The sequence below is a fragment of the Tarenaya hassleriana genome, unplaced genomic scaffold, assembly GCF_000463585.1.
Source record: "Tarenaya hassleriana unplaced genomic scaffold, ASM46358v1 Cleome92, whole genome shotgun sequence".
Lineage (NCBI taxonomy): Eukaryota > Viridiplantae > Streptophyta > Magnoliopsida > Brassicales > Cleomaceae > Tarenaya > Tarenaya hassleriana.
In genome coordinates, this window is record NW_010971581.1 from 284,156 (window position 1) to 289,475 (window position 5,320).

At 43.1% G+C, this 5,320-nt stretch overlaps 1 pseudogene; it reads right to left on the reverse strand.

Moving 5' to 3' along the window:
* Nucleotides 1-3,181: 3,181 nt before the first annotated feature.
* Nucleotides 3,182-5,320, reverse strand: part of LOC104804675 — a 5,975-nt pseudogene continuing 3,836 nt past the window's right edge.

The window sequence follows — 5,320 nt, forward strand, 5'->3', positions numbered from 1 at the left end:
GCCATACCGACTTCAGTGGTTGAATGAAAGTGGTGACTTGAAAGTAACCAGACAGGTATTAGTCTCATTTTCTATTGGGCGATACTCTGATGAAGTTATGTGTGATGTCGGAGAAGTTTCGGTCTTACTTGGTCGGGTCGAAGGTGATTGTCTACACCGACCATGCTGCCTTGAGATATCTCCTATCCAAGAAGGATGCCAAGCCGAGGTTGATCAGATGGATTCTCTTGCTGCAAGAGTTTGACTTGGAGATCAGAGATAGGAAGGGTACAGAGAATGGAGTGGCTGACCATTTATCTCGGATTGAGCGACATGAGGAAGTTCCTATCGATGATTGTCTCCGAGATGATTGTGTGATGGCTGTCCAGGTGAAGGAGAGAGACCCGTGGTATGCTGATTTTGTGAACTTCATTGTTAGCGGGTATATCCCTCACGAGCTGGATTACAACGGGAAGAAGAGGTTCTTCAGAGACATCAAGGACTATTTTTGGGAAGAGCCTTACCTCTTCAAGAGAGGCAAGGATGGCCTCTTTAGGAGATGTGTGCCCGAAGAGGAAGTCCGAAGTGTGATTCATCCTTGTCACTCTTCGGACTATGCTGGTCATTTTGGAGCATCGAAGACCTCGGCTAAAATTCTTCAAGCCGGGTTCTATTGGCCTTCAATGTTTAAAGACGTTCATCAATACGTCTCATCTTGCGATGCTTGCCAGAGAACGGGGAACATCTCCCGCCGCCACGAGATGCCTCAGCGATACATCTTGGAAGTCGAGCCCTTTGATGTTTGGGGCATAGACTTCATGGGACCGTTCCCATCTTCTTATGGGAACCAATACATCCTCGTGGCGGTCGATTATGTCACCAAGTGGGTAGAAGCGATGGCGAGTCCCACTAACGATTCGAAAGTGGTGACGAAGATGTTCAAGAGGGTGATCTTTCCGAGGTTCGGGACGCCAAGGGTCGTGATTAGCGATGGAGGATCTCACTTCATCAACCGCACCATAGAAGCGCTTTTGAAGAAGTATGGTGTGAGACATAAGGTGGCTACCCCGTATCACCCTCAGACAAGCGGACAAGTTGAAGTCTCTAATAGGGAGATCAAGGCGATACTTGAGAAGACGGTGTCAAGGTCGAGGAAGGATTGGGCATCCAAGCTTGATGACGCTCTATGGGCGTATAGGACCGCCTTCAAGACACCCATCGGTATGTCTCCCTTTCAACTTGTCTATGGGAAAGCTTGTCACTTGCCGGTTGAGCTTGAGTATAGGGCATATTGGGCGATCAAGAAGCTGAACTTTGATTGGAAATCCGCTGCGGAGAAGCGAGTGTTGCAGCTTCACCAACTCGATGAGATTCGGTTGGACGCCTATGAGAATGCCCGGATTTACAAGGAGAGAACAAAGAGATGGCACGATCGTCGGATTTTGCAGAGAGAGTTCAGAGAGGGCGATCAGGTACTTCTCTTTAACTCAAGGCTCAAACTTTTTCCAGGCAAGTTGAGATCGCGTTGGTCGGGGCCTTTCACGGTTAAGCACGTCTACCCTCACGGAGCAATAGAGCTATATGGCTATGGAGGAGACACATTCAAGACCAACGCACAGAGGCTGAAGATTTACAACCCCGGGGAACACGACAAAGAGGAGCTCGATGAGCTTCTCTGATCCTCATGACGAGTGAGCACCCCACGGTCAAGCTTAGGACCATAAATAAGCGCTCTCGGGAGGCACCCCGAACTTGTAGATATCCTTTTTAGTATCCTTTTTGCATTGCACGTTTAATTTTTCGGCATTGAGAACTTAGATGCATGATGTGATGATGTGATCTTGATGTTGCTTATGTATATGCTATGATTATATCAGTTTCACTTGATCTTCTCTCTTTCCGAGTTTTGATTTTGGAAGGTGAACACTATCGAGCAACCGAGACGACGCACAATGTGGAATCATTCACAAGTGGAATGCGGGGAGGCATCTTTCATCCTTGGACACAAGGTCATACACTCACTTTTTCCTCCTATTTCACTTAGCTCCAAATTTCCTATCCCACATATCCGCCCCTTCGGATTTGTTTGACACCGCGGATCATGCAGTCACGCAATCGCAGCAGTCCACAAGACTGGCAGAGGCAATATTATACCAGACTTATGCTCTCCATACTTTCTCCGGGAGACATGGCCGGTTGGCTTATCAAGAAACTGTTTATCCGGTTCCTGATTGTTGTGATTGGATCATTGACGACCCACGGGATGCAAATCTCGTGGTATTACCTCCGATTGTGGAAGATAAATGCAAAACCGGTAGACCTAAACAAAATCGGTTTCCAGACCCCGCCGAACCACGGACAAAGCGTTTAAAGAAAGACAAATAAAGATATTGCATAAATAATATGATTGTATGATTTCATGTTGTTCTCGTGATCCATGTGATTGTATACATTAGAAACAAGTTTTGTTTGCACTAGTACCATGTTAAAGTCTATTTGAATAAGATGATTTTCTTTGCACTAGTACCGTGTTAAAGTCTTGAAAAGATAGAAACGAGTTTTGAACTGTGTGACCCATGTGACTCTCATGTGACCCATGTGACCCGAAGACATTTTTACACTGTATGATCCATGTGACACATGTGACCATGACTCAGTGACACTTATAAAACACGATCAAATCTCGATTTTAAAGTTTTGAAATGGATTATATGATGTTTTACAATGACAATATGGTATCTACAAGTTAAATTTGTTAACATAAGTAGTTGTATGAACATTAGTACAATTTGTTCTAAAGTTGTCATAAAACACAAATATCACTTATGGAATACAATTGAATGAGTGACTTGAATATGAAAATTGAAACGAACATGATTTTAAAGTTGTTATTGATATTAAAATCCATGATTAATCACTGCATAACCATGCCAAGTCACTAATTCGATAAATTCGACCCATGTGCCAAGTGAGCCATTGGACCCATGTGACCCGTGTAACACGTGACCCATGTGACCCATGTGACCCGTGACCCATGCGATCCGTATGGCCCATGTAACCCGTGTGACCCATTGGACCTATGTTTTTTTTCTCATTTCCAAGTAAAAGTAAAATCCAAAATACGAAAGAGTTTACAAAAACTAAGTTTACAAACTACGAAAGAGTTCACAATAAATAATAAGTTTACAAAATATGAAAGAGTTCACAATAACGGGTCAGTGGTATTTTTACCATTACAAAATATATCGATAGCCAATTTTTCACGGATCAATGGTATGGTTCCATCGCATATTGACATAAATTCTGCTCCCTTGTTCAACATTATTCCCTCCACGTATTTTGCAGCAAAGACACCGCAATCAGAACCGGTTGCATTTTCATGAAGCTCAATCTTGTACTGAACCTCAAGCAAATCTCCTTTAGAGAACAATTTCGTCTTAGTAAGGACGTATGCATGCGGTATGAGACGAGCTAACTTCTGAACAACCTTATCCACATTCTCCCGCAGTCTCGATTGACAGTTGTATACTTTAAGGACTTTGTCCCTGATATCCACTTTAATGGCAACCCTATGATAGGGAATTTTGGGGTCTGCGGGTGAAGGGATGGATATTCACAACAGTTACAAGAATATCATACTTGTGCAATGACTTATGTACACCTCCAACTGGACGTTTTCCGGAGAAGTATTTTTCAAGAAAACCCAGCTTGGACAGGTCCACACTCTCTTCCCACCGCATGATGGTCTCCGAGAAGTATAGATCACAAATGCAACAGTTGGAGATCACTGTTTTACCGGAGTACTTTGACAAGTTGCACCGAAACGCACACATTGCCTCTTCCATATGTTGTCAAAGAAAACAAAAACATGTTAGACATGGCCCGTGAGACTCATGGCCCATGTGACCTATTTAATGGGGCCTTACCTCATCTGTGAGCCATTTTCCGCCCTCCAAAATAGTTTCAAAAAACTCTGAATCTCTGGTTGCATTCAAAATAGACTTCCAAAGTCTTTTCTCTCGGGGCAAATTCATAAATTTCCAAAGAATGCTCGCTTTTAGAGTGGACGATGAAAGAAATGATGACGTCCTTATGAGGCTGTCACCCTTAACTCCTTCAGGTCGCCAAACAAAGTATGCAACCTCAGATTTCTTTGGTTCTTCTTCTCCATCTGATTCCTCAGATTCTTCGCCTTCTGATTCCAATTTCTTTAGTTCTTCCTACTGTTGTGTACCTCTGCCTCCGCTACTTCCTCTGCTCCTTCCTCTCCCCCTTCCTGTTCTTCCTCTACCTCTAACAAGTGTCTTGCAACGTTTATTCTTTGCAGGGCGTTCACTCGATTTTGGTTCAACATATGGACTTCTTTTTGCGGGCCTTTATCTTTGTTTTCTTTTCAAAGGAAATCTGAGTGGTGAAGTTTCAGAACTAGAGTTACCTTCTGCGGTACCAGATGTTGGGACTACTTGAGGGACTTCCTTCGGGGTTTCGGATGGGGCTATGTCATCCTGGTCTTCTATTGGGGTTTCAGAAGTCTTTGGGAGATTCAAATCAACATTCCCAGCCTCTAAACCCTCCTCACAAGTTTGAGGGAGATCCATATCAACATTCTCACCCTTAGAACCCTCGTTACAAGCTTGAGGGAGATCCACATCAGCATTCCCACCCTTAGAACCCTCGTCACAAGCTTGAGGGAGATCCACATCAGCATTGTCAGCCTTAGAATCCTGCTCAGAAGCTTGAGAGAGATCCACATTGTAATGACCCAAAATCCGGTATTTCGGATATCGTTGAATCGTCACTTGGGTTATAAAAATAAAATAGAAATTATTCTAAAATCAACCATCCAAATCAGGCTCTACAGCGGAAGTCTAAAACAATGAATTTCAATAACTTAAGTCTGAATATTAATTTCATGAATAAATTGAATAAAGAAAACAGAAATTCTAAATCTTCGTCTTTTTGGCAAACTACCGAATCCAACCAAAATAATCTGCTTCACCTTTTACCTGTGGAGAAAAAGGAAAGGGTGAGCTATGCGAATAGCTCAGTAAGGTTGGAAGACTATAAACCTCGCCTCCGTACCCAACATAGACAATCAAATAGAAAACAAATTCAATCAACATTCAACTCAAGCAAAACTCAATCTATTAATTCACGTTCTTCTACTGACTATTCTTTATTCGATTCTTTAAAACGAGTCCAGACTCTAGGACCATTCAGAACCCCTCAAACTTAGCTCAAAACTCTTTTATAGAAAAAACAAAAAATATCGTTATAACCCTCTACGGATCGCCGCCGTAGTCGGGGTTACCACTCCACATGGATCGCTGCCCTGCCCGGG